At 44.4% G+C, this 17,067-nt stretch overlaps 1 protein-coding gene across 2 annotated transcripts in view; it reads left to right on the top strand.

The window, feature by feature from the left end:
- Positions 1-17,067, top strand: part of Syndig1 (synapse differentiation inducing 1) — a 155,529-nt gene that overhangs the window by 136,746 nt on the left and 1,716 nt on the right. The window lies entirely within an intron of this gene.

Here is a 17,067-nt window from a genome sequence, read left to right as displayed (position 1 = left end):
GGAAGCCATTTCTCTGCTTCACTCTGGGAGTCACTTAGCACCCAGTGTGTCACAGGTTGAATGAAGGAAGGCAGGGCTGTGTGAGTTCCAAGGCCAGGGTCACTGAGATCCTGCCACTTCCTCATCTACAGAGATACAGGTATTACTTTTAAAGATACAAGATGCCATGCAAAGAATCAGCCCCTGTGAGACCACCATGCTGAAAGCAGGCAAGGCTCCACGAAGAAGCAGCTGGTACTGGGCCTTTGAGTCATCTCAGCCCAGGCCATAGATGTTTTAAAAAAAAATTCAAATTGGACCTCCAGTCCATTTTCCATATGAACACTATTGAGAACCCCTTGCTGAGCTCGACTCTGGCCCATAGCATCCATGAACATTCCCTGACTGTTGCCTAAGCCCCTGGCATAATTAGCTGCAGAGTGACTCATCACTAGACCCCTCACACAACTATACCTTAGTTACTCTTCAAAACTGCTTATGTTCAAATTCTCATAATCCCAGAGACCTCATGATGTAGTGACTCATTATCTCCAGATGACAGAGGAGGAGACTAAAGCTCAGAGAAGGAAAGAATCCTGCTAAAAGCCACTCTAATGGTAAGCAGTGAATTTTAAATCTGGACAATTAGGGAGAAAAGCTGTTGGGCTCCCAAAATGCTTGCAGACACTTGGAGAAGAAACTAACGGAAGATTAAAACAGCCTGCTTTTCCTACTGTGGCCAGATGAAAGACCTGCTATCCTGACCTGTGAACTGAGCCTCCTGTTAAGATGAGGCACCAAACCAAGTGTCTTTAAAGATTTTGCCTCCTTTCCAACCAAAACGCCCTTATTAATTACATTTATCATATTATTTTTCCATTGAAAGCATCTGAACCTCTTACATACAGATCATCTGAATAGGAATGGCAGACCACTCACCGAAAACACTAGATGGGCAGATCAAACTAACTGGCTTCCCAGCCATTGCTGAGAAGCCCAAGCTAGCAGTTAGGGCGGTCACAGCTGAATCAGCAGTAGCTGTTGCCATGGCTACAGCTCCCACTGAAGTAGCCTAGCAAGTATAATCAGTTCATGCTACAGATAAGGAGGGAGAGGGAGGTAGAGCAAGCAAAGCTGGAAGTGATGGTGGGAGAGCCTTCTTCCATGTGTAATAGGATTGGAGACTCTCAGTTGTGAGCTCTCTAGGAGACCCAGTGCTCTGACTCTTCTGTCCTGATCCGCAAGACCACACTAGAGTCACTGACAAGCTGCAGAGGCTGGACCAAGAAGAACCTCACCCAACTCCATATGACCACTATTTCATCTATCCAGTATTCACAAGGTGGAAAGTGTTCAGGAGATTCTCAGAGAACAGCATCCCAACAGACCTCAGATGTGGACTCTTCCCTTCTACTTCAGAGGCTTGCAGTGAGAGCTGCCCATGCTACCTAGCTCTAGAAATTTCTGTCATAAATTGAGACATCGTCTAACCACAATAAAACTTAAGCTCACACTTTACCTGGGATGCTAACATATAACCTCATCCCTCATCGAGCTACTTTTACCTGGGGTAGAGAGAGGGGGGCAGATGCATACCATCCCTCTGGAAATTCTCATATCTACATCTGAGCTGCTTCTCTCCCAAAGGACATACGTGGGGAGAGACCTTCCCTTTCCAATCCAGCATCTCACTTGGAACCCCCAAACAGTTCTGACAAGCCATATATGCCTATCAGACACCAACAGGTCTACAGGCAGATGACAGTGTGTTCACAGTAAGTCATATACAGTACCACCCAAAGGGACAGGGGACCCTAACTTCCTTTGTATCTTATTCTTTCTAGTCTGGTAAAAGTAAATTCCCGTCTCGCCTTTGAATTTACTCTAAACAAGGAGCTTCTTGCTGGCTTGTGTCTGACAATTGGCACTTCATTAGATGCTCTAATAAAGAAGTCAATATAAGCATACTTGTAGTTTTGCATTCTGCTTCCGATCAGAGATCTCAGGGGACTACACAGAGGAGGAGTGCTGTCCACACAGGCAGAGCAAATGGCAGTCCTCTGTGCAGGGCTCAGCATCCATTCACCTGAGCAGAACCACGGAGCACACTGCAGAACCATGTGTACTTTGTGTACATGTCCCATCACATCTTGCCTCAGAAGTAAGCTCCTTTTGATGAGGATAGGCAAGGCAGTGCTGCAGGGACATTGTTTGTGAGCCAAACACTTTCTTTGGGAAGGAGGATGGTAAATATTTCTAAGCAGCACAAGTATGACCATAGGCACTGTCTTACTTAGAGTTTCTATTCCTGTGATAAAACACCATGACCAAAAGCAATTTGGGGAGGAAAGGATTTATTTCAGTTTACAGTTCTACATTACAGTCTACCACTGAAGAAAGTCAGGGCAGGAACCTGGAGGCAGAAACTGACACAGACCCCATGGAGAAATGTTGCTTACTGGCTTGTTCATTTTGCTTTCTTATAGTTCCCAGGATCCATCAGCCCAATGGGCTGAGCCTTCTACACCAATGATCAATGAAGAAAATGCCCCATGGGCCAATATGGTGGGGAAATTTTTGTAATTGAAGTTCCTTTTCCCAAATGACCAGCTTGTTTCTAGTTGACATAAAGGCAGAACCAGCACCTTGCTACAGTTTGGGTGTAAAATAGCTTCCACAGGCTGATAAGCTTGCACTCTTGATCCCTGGCTGATGGTGCTGTTTTGGGAGATTGTGGGACCTTTGGGGCCTACCTAGAGGAAGTGAGCTGAAGGAGGGAGGTCTTATGAGTTACAGTTCAGCCTCACTTTTGGTCTAGCCTCTCTGTTTCTTTGTCTTCCAAGGTGTGAGTAGGTCCCACTGCTGTAAATGTCTTCCACTAACATGGTGGCCTGTATCCTCAACTCTGAGCCAGAACATATCCTTCCTCTCGAACTGCTTCTCATCTGGTATTTGGTCACAGCTGATGATGAGGCATTTCCCACTGAAGGGTGGACTTCTCTTAAGGAACTGGAAGGAGCAGAAAATGGCTAAATGCATTTCAAAAACAATCCCATTGTAGACAGACAATCAGGCTGGACCCTGGCTCAAAGGAGGAAGTGGCTTTTTCACTTGGAATGAAAAATCTGAAAACATAACCTTTGTACTAGTAATTAGGTGTGTACAAGGAAGTTTGGTGGGAGGTGGAGGAGAGAGTGAGCAGTTCACATGGTCAGATGGGACAACTTCAGCAAGAGAATTTTAACTGTGTAGAGCATACAATAGACATCCTTCTAATGGAGCTCTGGGGAGGGGGAAGTTGAGGTCAAGTGCCAGCAGGCTCTGGTCAGGCTCTTCTCTAGGTTACAAGCAGCCATCTTGGCCTCTGTGTCCTACATGGAAGACTACAATGTTCCTGTTTCCTTATTTTCCTATAAGAGAATTAATACCAGCATTAAAGGTCCGCCTTTTGACCCCAAAGACCTCCCCTCCTCATTGGGAATTAGGTTTCAACATAAGGACCCAATAGGAACACAAACATTCAATCTATACCATTTTGGCTCGCAGACACACCTCCATGAAATAAATAGGCAAAACTGACTTTACTAAAGTCCTTCTTTTGAAGTGAATATTTTCTAATAAGAGAGGAAGTCTATGTTGGTTTGTGATTGACAGCCTTCCCTCTTGTGAGTGTGTCCTGGGCTCATCAGCAATCTGAGGATACCAAGAACACTGTGCTTATCACAAGGTCTACTTCAGTTTTATTTCACCTGTCACATAAATTCTGACAGCTGAATCCCTGGCTCTCTCTGTGTTCTCAAACATTTGGTGTTAGTTTAAGACAGGAACTCTTGCTGCAAGAAAATGAAGACAAACATGTTACCCCCCAAAAAATGGATTCAGAGGGACACATGACAGACTGGTAGACTTATCCACCAGTTAGAGAGCAATGAGATTCCAAGGAAAGCTGAGGCCAAGTATGAGCCCAGCACCAACCCAGCATACCTATATGCTGGCTGCAGGCACAAAGCAATTAAAGGAAGTTCAAACATAATACCTTTGCTAAGCAAGCCAGAACACCTTGAGCCCAAGATCTGAAATTAGCACGGAAGTCGAGTGCAGCAACACAGAAACCAAGCCAGCAGTGCCAAATTCAATTTTCACAGTAAGCACTAAGGTGCTCCTGGCTGCTGGGGTTTAGCACCTGCTATATTTATATTATCACAGAGCTGTTTTAATTTGGGTTGCAAAAGGTAGTTCCCAGAAACTGTTTAATCCAGCTGCAAATAAAAACTTGTGAAAACCATTCACTAAAGGAATATTGTTCAGTATCACCCACGAGCAAGGTGAAACACTAACTATTGACAATTAAAATGTGAGCAAAGAAGCAGCCTCTACTCCTTGGGACATTACAGTCCAGTAGAGAAATGAGCAGCAGTTCAGCAAATGGTGTGACTAGACAGCTATCAGTTCTGTGGAAGCATGGTGTAGACAGGCATGACCTGAGATAGTGGATGGGGAAGGCTTTGCTAGGACTGAACGCTTTTGTTGAGATTGGGAGGCATCCTCCTGAGGAGATGGCCCAAAAGCTCCCGGGCTCAATGAGGAGCCAAGAGAAGCAAGGCTAGAATTAAAAAACAAGGACAGGGACAGGTGAGACAAGACTTGCAGCCTCTGGAGGCCCCCTAAAATGGGAAGGCTTTGGAGGGATATCCTGAGATGAGGCTAGAGAATATGGAGAGGAAAATAAGTATAGGATGTGTACATCTTTGCCATGTCCTCCAATGCAGCCAAAGGGAGAGCAGGACAGGGAAGATTGGCCTAGATGAATACAGCATCAGAAGAACAAAAGGGAATCTGAACTTCAAGCTGTTGGGCAAAAGTTTCCATTGTAACAAATGGTCAATTAAAAGGGTGGCCAGTGAGACTGATTATATTGCCAGTGGCCAGCTAGGATGATGGCAAGTTTAGCTTTGTTTTTGGCAAGGTAACCACATAGTGGAACTCAGCTGCATATGTGTGTATGGACTGGAGTTAGAAAGCCAAGGTTCAGTCCCTAGAGATAGTAGTGTGTTGAGTGGTCAAGAGTAAAGTAACTGCAGGAAGGCCTTTGCAGTGAGCCTTTGTTGATCTTTCCAGCATGCACTCTGCAGTTCTGCCATGCTGTCCCCATATATTCACTATCATTTACTCCCAGGACTCAGTGAATCCTTTCAGCCTGAAGGCTCATCTCCTCTCCCACTTCAGTGTGGATAGGGCCCAGCCATTGCTTTGAGCCCTCTTTCTACCCTGCTCTCCCTCTGTGCTCTATTTCCTTAGAGGTTTTCATCTCTGTATCTTTTTGTGCCTGTCTTGTTGACGACATTTTTAAATCTGTCTTCCAGAATTCAAATTCTTTCTTCAGCTGTTGGTAGTGAATCACAACCATAACTCTTTCTATTTCACTTTTGAAAATTCTTGCTGTTTCCAATGTTAAACGTGTTTCATGTTTTAATGTGTCCTATTACCCACTATAGATTAATTGTAACTTTCTGTCCCTTAATCACTGAAATCATTGCAATTATTTTGAACACTGAGATTGCGTAGACCATCATCTCATCTCCAGTTTCTGCAAACTCTACAACTCTACTCTCTTGAACTTCTGCAACTATATTAAATAGAATTGCTTTGAAAGAACATAATTCAGGAAGTCAGACTTCTGTTTCGGATGGCATTCTCACCAACCTCTTGTGTCTCCTGCAGTTTACAATTTCCTATTGTGGGTCTAACTAGAACCAGGTTTATATTTTTTCTCTGCTGGAAACTCATGAACTCTAGCTGTGAATGCCATTGTCCTTAGAGACCATCAGTGTGGTGTTTTTCCCCCTCAGCTTGAGTGCTGAATCCATTTGTATTTTAATTTCTCAGCAGGACACTTGTGCCTTGAATATAATAAGCACAGAGCCCACACCTCTGATTAGCCTAGACTTGGTTTGATTGCTTACTCAAGGGCCAGGTCAAAGGCAAGCTTACTGAATTCTCCAGCCTAGAGGAGGAGTTTCCAACCCCTGCAGGGAGAGGACACTTTGAATTTCTCCTGTTATGCATGGGTTCTCTCCTTGCCAGACAATTTCTTTTCTCTTCCCTTCAGAGTATTAGAAACTCAACCACAGCCCCCAGACTTGTCTCCTGGATGCATTACTCACCAGCTACATTGATTTCTGTTGGAAGGTTACCATCTTCCTGGAATACAAACTGGGTTCTTTCTCAGGTCGATGTCAATCTCAATAACAAAGGCAAAAGATTTTTGAAAACAGGAAAATCTTACAAAACAAAATATAAACAGAAATTTAATTCAACTCATGGGAGGACTTGGGGAAGGGGATGAATCTGATTAAAATAGATTATATGAATTTCTCAAATAATTAATGAAAATTTTTTTGAGTAAGTAGTTATTCTTCCCTGTGGTACATATTCATCCTTGGCATACTCTATGCAGCATGCAGGATTGGGCTTCCCTGAGCAGGGATGGTCCAGCTAGAGCTTCCACCAGTCAGCTGGGCCACATAACTTTCTGCTAAACCACCATGGGGTCAGTAAACACAGGAGTAAGGGCAGGCTCTGGGTAAGAGTCCCCAACACAAAGCTCACTCTCAGATGTTCTTGGTGTTGCAATTCTGTGTTTGCAGCAGCCTCTAATTGCTGTTTAAGAAAGGTAGAATCAATTCCACAAAAGTAAGGTATCTCTATAATGTTGCTTCTCCCTTCTGGAAGATACTACATTTAAAACAATAAAGATGCAAGTTTTCCAACTGCACTGCTGACCATAACAGTCAAAGGCCCATAAAGCACTGTATCTAATTGTGGGTCTCCATTGTGGCTCCTGAATTGGGGCTTCTTTGGCGCTGGGGGGCGGGGCATGAAGATTAGTTTTGATACACCATGAGAAAGGGGAGGGAGAAAGAGAGAGGGGGGGAGCTGGATGGAGCAGGCATCCTCTCAGCCTTTGTTTCACTTGAATTATAAAAGAGTCCGTTCTAAATGTTATATGAATCCCCTAAGTAAGAAAAAAGCTTGCTCTCTAGCATAAACACTGAGTCTTGGGACTTCCTCTGGCCTAGTCACCCATCTGGGAATCAGTGATTGCCTTAGCATGCTGGTGTCAACCACAGTCAAAAGTCAGTTTGCAATTTATATTTAAATTAATTATTTCACAAATGAAAACAAACACCAGTTCCTTGAAACTGCAGTACACCTTGTACCTCTTAGAGATCACATTGGCCCCAAGGCCAGTAAGCTGTGTGAGGCTGTCCATCTGCCATGGCCTGACTATTTCTGGTATTATTTCCCTGTTGCTTTTAATGTGTCTTCTCACCGTTCTAGGTTCTTTGTGTTTGATCACAACTCTATTTAAAAATAAACACATTAGAATTTGCTGATTTTGTTTCCCTGCAGAGAAACTCTGCTAAAAGCTTCAATGTCTTAAACACCACCTTGAGTCCATGACCACAGCTACACTAAATGTCACAAATGTCTATTTCATTTAATATAAAAATTTTTAAGTGGCAAGAAATTGTGGATTGATTGACAGAATGTTTCCCCACCCAGAACTTATCTAAATGTCCTACATTACTAGCAGGCCACACTGCTCTTAAGTAACAAAGAATAAAACCTGAGCCTGTGTGAGCCACAGTACAGTAATGATGGCATGAGGGAAAATACAGTGTTTTCTTAAATTGTATTTACTAATGCACAGTTATTGGGCATGTTAAGGTATTTTGATGGCATACTTTTTCTGTGCTTGGGGTTGTTTCTGACATATTTTTAAAACAAGGAGAATTTACTCAGCTGCCCAAATTAGAAGACTAGCAATGAGCTGGAGATCCTTCTTCATAGATAAAGACACCAGAACATGGCTATGCATATGGAAAGGAAATACTGAGGATGGAGGCCATCTCTGTGGATAATTCTTGCATGCCTCTGAGCTGTGTCCTATTCCCTAAGACCTGGACTAAAAAGACACAACAGAAGGGCTTCTCTGAGTCTCCTGTGGAGATTCTCTTATTTGGAGCCCTGGGGTGCCATTCAGGAATTGAAGCTATCAATGATCATCATAGTAGAGAGGGAAGGATGCTAGGTATGAATGAAGCCATCTTGGAACCTTCAAAGGAGCACAACCACAAGTTAGAGATCAAGAAACACTATTTAATGCCAATGGAATAGAAATCAGGCAGTCTGACCTGAATTCCTGACTCTAAAATAACAGTTCATCATCAAATGGTTGTGTTGCACACCACTACTTCTGGAGTTACTTGTTACCCAGCAACAGATAATTAGGGCAGTCAGTCTCCTGTACCCACGGGAAGTCATCAGTAAGGAATGAAATGTGAGGAGGTAACTCATGCCTTGGATTGCATTCCAGAAGTGGGTGATTGACTAGGAAACCAGGCAGAGTCCAAGAAAGAGGAGGGATTAATGAGTGAAGATTTCTCCAACTAAGATAAATGGGAAGACCCAAGTGACACTTATTGGTTAGCATCTTCCTTGAACCCTCTTATATTTTCAGTTTTCAATTCCATATCCTAGGCAGCCTTACTACACTTTGCACTGCTCTATTTCCTAGCTCTGACCCTTCCTATCACCAGAGATGTCTACAGAACCAAAGTACACCAGGAGAACTTTCTCACTGCATCATTTCCTTGAACCTGCCTAGCATCACCTAGATTATTGGCTCTAACTAGAGTAAGCTTAGTCATTTTTTTTTACAGAGACTCATTATATAGTTCTGGCTAGTGTCAAACTCCTGATCTGACCCCTTTGCCCTTGTCACACATGCTGGGATTATAGGAATGTACTACCACATCAATCAAGAGAACTTCTGAGTCACATCAGGCCTGGCTGAAGCTAGCACTTTCATTAGAAATCCAAAGTGACCCAATACAGTCCATCTGTCAGCAGATAGGGATATGAGAGATCATAAAAGCAACATGAAGCATTTTTTCTTTTCTTTTTTTGGACACAGCAAATACTGTCAGTGTGACCTGCACATACCTTGGTACCCTAAGTTCTCATTGCCAAGAACCTGTGACTACTAGAAACCTCACAGCAGAGTGGCCAGTCATTGGGTGGAGAGGGCAGAAGTATGGGGGAGTCAGCTCAGGAAGAGGCTTATCCTAGCACTAATGGAGGGAATTGAACTGAATGTCCCAAAGGTTTCCCTTCAGGGAATACCTCAAAATATTTTCCAGATGTCTTTAGTAAGACCTACATAGCTGCCCCTGCTCACTATCTGACCACACATGGCTCTTCTATTACCTTTCCTGACTCCATATTCTCTGTGAGCTGAACTTAATCCAGCATCATTCAGGGAACCCAGCCTGACTAGAGTGACATTTAGAATAAAAAGATATATTTTCAGTGACATATGCAGCCTAGATCATTCAAGACTATCTCTGTTTAAAAACTTTTTAAAATTATATCAGAGGAAAAGGAGAAAAAAAACATAAAGGAAAGGGAAAAAGGAGATGGAGTCATTGGAAACAAAGATGATGACATATTACACAAAAGATGTGAACAGACCAGAGATCTGTGCAGGCAGTGGAATCTGAAATGTCCCATGAAAATCCCATGAGCATCAGCCCCATATGCCAGTCAGCTTCATGATGTTCTTAAATGTTAAATAACATCCACCCATTACCTGATATCTGAGAAAGCCTTTCCCTACCACACCCAAGCCCAAAATGAGACCTGAACAAATGGAGGGTCTTTTAGAAAGAGATTGGACTATAGGCCCATTCAGGGAAAAGGACATTATTTTAATTGGACAATTAATAATTTTAGATAGCTAAAAAGTGAAGTTATTTTTCTGAAGCAAAACAAGGAAGTGAAAATATAGTAATGAGAGAACAAGAAGAGTCCTTGGAAATGTAGCAGTGTGATTCTCAGAATGACATCTCATAGAAGGGTTGGAGGACAGCTAAGGAGAACTCTCCTCAAGTGTAACCAAGCAATGGACAATGGTGCAGGCACACACAGGAAAGAGACAGGTAGAAGACTGGTTCAGCCACTGAACAGGAAAGCCTTTCACTTTAGCATTTTTAGACTACCAGGAAGAAGAGTGCCCTCAGACAGTCCTAAAGAGAAGGGAAGGGCTATGGAAATGTCCTGGGCGCTGCTGATGCTGACCTGAGAAGTACTGCCAATGAGGGATGCTTGAGAAAAGGTTGTAAAAATAATTTAAGGGAAAAAAGTTCCCACATGGAATTACATGTCCAGCTAAGCTGTCAAATAATCAAATGGATCGAATATGGAGACTTGCAGGTATGTATAGTCACAAGCATGAATTTCTAGGCAAGTTCAGGAGCACATATTGGAAAGATATGTCTTCCTGGGTGGAGGCTGGAGGGTCCAGTAAATAAGAACTACAAAACCAAGGGGTAACAGCCAGTGGCACTCACCTTTAATCCCAGCACCCAGGGGCAGAGGCTACCTTAATCTACATAATGCTAAATTTACCTTGTTGAGGAGGTGTGGTGTGGGATTTCCATGAGGTACAGGTCTGTGCCAAAGAACAAAGAACAGGAAGAAGATACTGCAAATTTTGAATGTGGGTTTTTGCCCAGGCCAGTGGTCTGTGGTGGTGCTAGTCAAACAGGCTCGACCACAGATCTCAGCCAGCACATATCACAAAGCAACACAACAGACACTCCACAGTATACAGTGTGGGTACTACAGCTAGAGACAGAGATGTCCTAGGGAGATATCTGACCCAGGGGTGCACTCAGCTAGACTTCCTTTTGGGGGAGGTCTTTCTCCATCTAGCCCAGGGTCAGCATACCTGGTGTGTGTGTGTGTGTGTGTGTGTGTGTGTGTGTGTGTGTGTGTGTGTTAGCAGGGAGGGGGCAGGGTGCTGTGAAACAGACTGCCCTCAAGAACTTGTTCAGGAAGTGTGGAATCTGATTTCCTGTATCTAAAGCACTGTCTCAGAAATTGTCAGCTGAGGCTTTCCTCTTGCTCACTTTTCTTTCACTGTAGCCTCTGTCCTCCAGGCTAGAGTCATGCTCCACAGCCAATTTATACCCCCAAATTGTCTCAGAGCCTGTTAGTGAGCCTGCTCTACTCAGGACATAGCCGGTGACCTTAATGTGTCATGTGAAGGTATAGCAGTACTCAAGAATGCAGGAAGTTCCACTGTTAGACCAGAATTGGAGATGGAGTGAATGTGGAGATATGGACTTAATTTTCAGATCTAAGCAGTGGCAAGTAACATTTGTATTCAGGCTTCCCTCTGTCCCTCCCTCATTCTGTTAAACACTGTGTGTATGGCAGCTAATACTGGAATGAAAGAGGTTTGCCTCTAAGAGCCATTCCCTTCCAGGGGCTCATATTGGGATCACTGTGCTGCTCCCACTGGTGGCACAGCTCTCGGCATCTTGTCCTGGCACAGTGAATGTTAGATGGCAATAAATCATGGAAATGACTGTGAGAATGCCAAGACATGTAAGGCAGCTGGGTATTCACACTAGAGGAAGCACAGGCAGTAAAGGTGCCCACAGTGCTAGAATTGTTTAGAGAAGTGATTGCAAAGACTGCAGGAGCCTGTCACAGATTCAAGGAGGTGGTGATCCAGCATTTGCTGCCAAGGCCCTCATGCTGTGCGTGACCCAGGACTCTCCAGGAACAAACCGCAGGCTGGCTGGGTAGATGATGCAGAACATGGACACCTCTGGCCTAACTGCCTTCTTCCCTTTAGGATAGTAACCATAGGAAAAAGCAGAACAGCAGGTCACTTTTTCAGCCAAAGCTGTGGTTTTTTTTTCCCAAAAACTCAAACTAAAGTAGTTTCCAGCAAAAGGAAATGAACACTTTGAGAACAGCTTGTCAAGATTTCAATCTGGAGCTAGAGAGAACTCAGCCTAGGGTTGGTCACTGGTCCACAGGAAGACCAGAGCCCAGGTACCATGGAGAACACAGTCTTGTTGGAGCAGGAAACTAAGTGTCATCAAGAAGAGCTTGCCATTGTGTGGCTGAGAACCAGGGTCCCCTGGGGGATGAATCTCCTATGAGACTTCAAATGTTAGCACAAGTCTGTGGACTCCTGGGATATGGAGATGCTGGGACTCTGAGTTTCTGCAGAGATTGAGATGCCTTTCCTGGCTCCATAGACTTTTCTCAATTTCCTTCATCCTGAAGCTATTTCAGTGTATCCAAATATGGAGCCAACACAGGACCATGTGACCTTAAACCTCATTGTGAAGCTTCCAGCTGAAGTGCCTGTTAAAGAGCAAGCCAGCAAGTGAACAAAAGAAAGAGAGACCAGAAGGAGAAAGGAGAATATTCCAGTCTGTGAAACTATGTTAAGATAAGTCAGTTGGGTAACCCAGGGACCTGTGTCTTCAGCAAAAAGGGAAGACATTAGGAAAGCTAGGTGAGGTCAGCCTTATAGATCTCCAGGTCTGGAAATGTCTGGACCCACTAGTAGACTCTAGGAAAAGAGAGAGAACCACCCTGACTTCCCACAGAAGGCAGTGCTTACTTTAGATTGAACCGTCACCTAGCCCTTGTCCATGGATGAGCCATTAAAATGAGCACCCATGAGGAAACAACCACTTCTCTGCAAACTCAGCATGTCTTACTCACAAAATCAGAGCAAAGTGGCCATCGCGTGTCAGGAAGCCTTGAGCTCTTTCACAGTGTGTTCCTTTGACCCATTTGTTGGGTAGTCACCAATCCAGTCTAAGGACACATGAACAGGTAGTGGCAATTTTAGCCAATGCACAGTTGTCCTCACTAAGAATTCTCCATTTTTTAGAGGTTTTATATTCTCAATTTAAGATTTTATTTATTCATTCATTTCTTTATTTACTTCTCTATTTCATCTACTTGTTCTTGTTGTGCTGTGAGGGATGGAATCCGGGGACCCAGGCAAGCATACTACACTGAAGCATACTACACTGAGCTCTGTCTCAGCATTTTTTTTTTTTTTTTTTTTTTTTTTGGTCTTGGCTCCTCATGGTTTAAGTGGTTTCTCCCTTTACAGCTGTGTCTAAGACCCTGTGCTTGCATATGTGTCTGCATTATAGTTGCTTATTCTCTCTCTGGGTATTCTCTCTCTCTCTGTCTGTCTGTGTGTGTGCATGTGTACCATGTGGTGATGTGCACAGAACCCTGGAGTGACAGAGATCAGCATCAGAAGCCTTCCACGATTACTTTCCATTTAGTTTTTGAGACAGTCTCTCGTTGAAACTGTAGCTTGCCAATTTGGCTCGACAGGCTAGCCAACAAACCCAGGGGTCCTCTGGTCTCTGTCTTCCCTGCACTGTTTCCAGGCACACAGTCACAGCCAACTAGGGGTTGAGCTCAGGTCCTCACTCTAACACAGTAAACCCCTACCTTTAGAAACTAGCCATCTTCCCAGCCCAGGCTTTAAGGTCTTCTTTTCCTTTACTGTGACTTTATCTGTGGCTGAAATCCACCTGTGCAATGTTCAAGAGTGTAGAAGCCCTTGACCACACTAACACACCTCCCTGTGTCCTACTCCTCTGGCGTGCAAAGGTGTACATGAAGCCAGTGCTACTGGAGAGTTGTGAGCCTCCTGCCCTTTCTGTTTTATGACAAACATTACTCACAACATGTTGGCCTAAGAGCAGGGAAAGAAATACCCAGGCACAAGGGAGTCTATTCCTAATCCACCCAGGGAAGGAGGCAGCAGTGTTCCCACCATGTTAAGGCATAGGCTAACACAGGGCTTCTTGTGACGTTATTAATCATGCCATCTTTGTGGCTAGGAAGGTACATTCAGGTAGGTGGGGAACATTTAATGCTTGTTGCACACTGTCACCTCCCTCTTAGTCAATCTGGTGGCTTTCAGAGTTCTGAGTTCTAAAGTGGCAGAGGTAGTACTGAAAGAAAGCCACCTGTGGCAATCCTCCAAAGGTGCAGCCTCTTAAGACTGGGAACTTGAATTTGGTTACTTTCCATAGGCTGGTTGAGATTAGAGTCCATTCTGGCTAGAGGAGCCCCAGGGTAGACATCCTGCAAGTGCTTCTATAGTAGCATTGGTTACCATCTCCCAGGGATCACATTGCTGGTTTCCCAGTGGCTTTAGGGGTAGAGGGTAACCCTATGGCTTGGACCTCCTAGAGGCAAAAATTCTGAGCTGCATTGAGGATGAGCAAGTTCTCCTTCTGGAAGACAATTACACATACCTGGTGGTAAGCAGGACCCTGAGGAAGGATCAGGGAGAGATTGCCAGGAGCCACTGAGGGCAAGTGGGACCTGAGTACTGAATCCAGAGAAAGAGTGAGGGATAGGCATGAGGAGAGACCCTCGGGGGTGGGAACAGATCCTGAGTCTTTCCAACCCAAGTGCCAGGCATCTTTCCATTGGACAGGGAGATGGTCGCAACCAAATCAGACTGATAAACCAGACCTCTGACAAAGGAACTGTGGGACAGAAGTGAGTATAGCCTTGCTTATGGCCACAGAGGTTGGAGATGTCATGTTTCTTAGCAACAGATGATAGACACAGCACAAACTTCTAGACTGTGAGGGCTGAGGTCTATTCTGGGACAGACAGCAGCAGGTCAGACTGGGTCTTTGGAAAGCTGAACAGGTAGGTAGCTGGTTCACATACAAGCAAGCAGTATTTAAACACCCACAGGATACCCTGAGAGACTAACTTCTTGGGGTGCTGTCTAAGCATTCACTTTTTCCAGAGGAGTCACCTGTGTAGAACCTAGTGTAGACAAATAGTTGTTCCAGGCACTGTTCATTCCAGCCAACCTCCCCACCTCCACTGTGTCTCTGTTGCCTGGAGAGGCACTTATTCATCTGTCCCTTGCCCCTCCTCTCTTCCTTCCCCTTCCCCAATATCAGGAGCAACTGGGCTACTTGAAGAAGCCACTGAGCTGGGCCAGTCTGTCTTATGAAGAAAACATTTGCCCACTATCTTGCCTCCATCATCTGCAAACAAGCTAGCAATAAACCTGTCTTAGAACCTGATGCCTTTAGCCAGGAGGAAGGCATTTCTTTCAGTTTGTCCTCCCCCAAAGGGTCAAGAAGAAGGCTGGTAGTCACAGTCACCCACTATCTGAGATGGAGGGTTGGTAGGAAATCCCCTTCCTGAAGTCATGGGATAGGTAAACGACATCTGTTCTTGTGGCATTGGGACCTCAGGAACTCTCTGACCCTGGGAATGGCAAATGTGATTCCTTATTGAAGAAAAGCCTGACCTTTCCTACTTGATGTTTTGACCATCTCTACCCCACTGTCCTCTTGTCACACCCCCTGGTATTTGTTGGAAGAAATACTCAGCAACTGAACAACAACAAATAGAAAGTACATTCTTCTACTAAGACAGACTAGGAGAAGGAAGGAGTAAGCTTGGTCCTCAGACACAGAGACTTTGGGTGTGAGTGCTTTGGCTCCCTATGCTCAGAACCTTCAGTACCAGGTAGGAGTTCATCTGTGGGGTTGGACAGCTGCTACTCCCTGCTTTCACTCCTGGAAAAACAGGAGTTACTGAAGGATAAACCCTGTATGGCTTTTGTAGGTGATATTTCAGCACTTAACACACTTGGTCATCCATTGATAGTTACTGCCTGCCCAGCAATATCACCACTGACACCTGTATGCATGCTCTAGGCTCCCAGTAGATCATAGAGGACAAGGGAAGCGCAGGTCCTGGTCAATAGTTCAACTCTGAGGAGACAGAGAAGTGGTACTCAGGAGATCTTCTAAAAGGTTCTTGATCAGCTAAAGTGGGCCCTACACCCCCCCAGGCTTCCTTTTCATCCCCTCTTCCATCCTAGCCCAGGCACACCATGTGAAGGCTAGGATGCAACAGACAGTGGCAAGCCGTGCTGCTGTAATGTCCCAGGGCTGTTTGGGGTTAATGCCAAGTAGGGCAATTACAGTGAATTATGTTATAGGACATTGGAGTGTTTGAGGGCATTGCTATATAAAATGAAACCCAGCTAATTATAGCTTAATTAATTAATTACTGCTGTCCTTTGAGGCTTCTCATTTTAAATTCCCTCAACTCTGCTTCATCAGAACCTTGTCCACTGCTAGCTTCCAAGCAAAATGCCAAAGCAAGAAATGAGGGAGGGAAAAAGAAAGCCTAGCTTTCAAGATTCAGAAGTTAGTGTCCAGAAAAAGGTTCACACATCACAGATTTCTAGTCTCACTAAATCAGAATCAGGAGAATTAGAAAATGAAAACTCCACTCACCAGTTGTCTCCAAGTCTGATCATCTATGGCTTATGTCATATGTTATTGTTTTTAGGTTAAGTGAATAGTATGTCCTATACCTACATATAATGCAGAAATATTACAGATGCACTATGAAAAGTGGAGCCTGAGAGAAAATACAGATTTTTTTTAGAAATGGCTCATGAGAATGACTTAGGGGATGCCACAGAAGAGTGGGCTGTGCCTTTCTGCTGGCCTAAGGATTAGCTTGCCTAAGTATCACTACGAGCTACAGGGGATCATGTGTCTTAGCCCATGAGCCACGTGACTCAGGAAGTCCCTCCACATTACTACAACTTAATCCAACAGCACTTCACTTCCTGAATCAAGGAACAGTGTGGTATGGCAAAGAGTCTCAGCCAGCCAGTGGAATCTGATCACAGGGACTCATGTTCCTCAGAAAGCAGATGTGGGGCAGGAGGCTTCTGGAACTGGATCAGGAGTCTCTCAGTGTTGACATGGGCTCCTGTAATCACCTCTGCGAGTTCCCCCAGCCTCAAAATACCCATTATATAGATGGCTCTATAGCCATATGCCAGGCAGGAAAAGAGGACTGTGTCCTTTACATCTTATGTAGCTTCATGTCTTATCAGAGAACAAATACTTGCCAAAGTTCTTCCAGAGATGGATGAGACCTTCCTATAACACCCAGCTCCCCTCCCTAGAGAGTGTGTTTACTCTCAACTGTGAAACAGGAGGAGGAGGAAGGGAGGAAAGAGAGAAGGACTTTCAGGATCTGCTGATTCTGAGCCAGTATCTAATCTCACTAACATTACTATTTACCTCTTTATTCCAAGAGGTTTACATTTGCTAAACCAATGCCCATTATATAACCAAGTGCTCAAGCACAGAATTGATGGCCTTATGCAGGATACTT

This window comes from Phodopus roborovskii, unplaced genomic scaffold (genome assembly GCF_943737965.1).
Source record: "Phodopus roborovskii unplaced genomic scaffold, PHOROB, whole genome shotgun sequence".
Taxonomy (NCBI): domain Eukaryota; kingdom Metazoa; phylum Chordata; class Mammalia; order Rodentia; family Cricetidae; genus Phodopus; species Phodopus roborovskii.
This window is presented reverse-complemented; position numbering and strand designations above follow the sequence as displayed.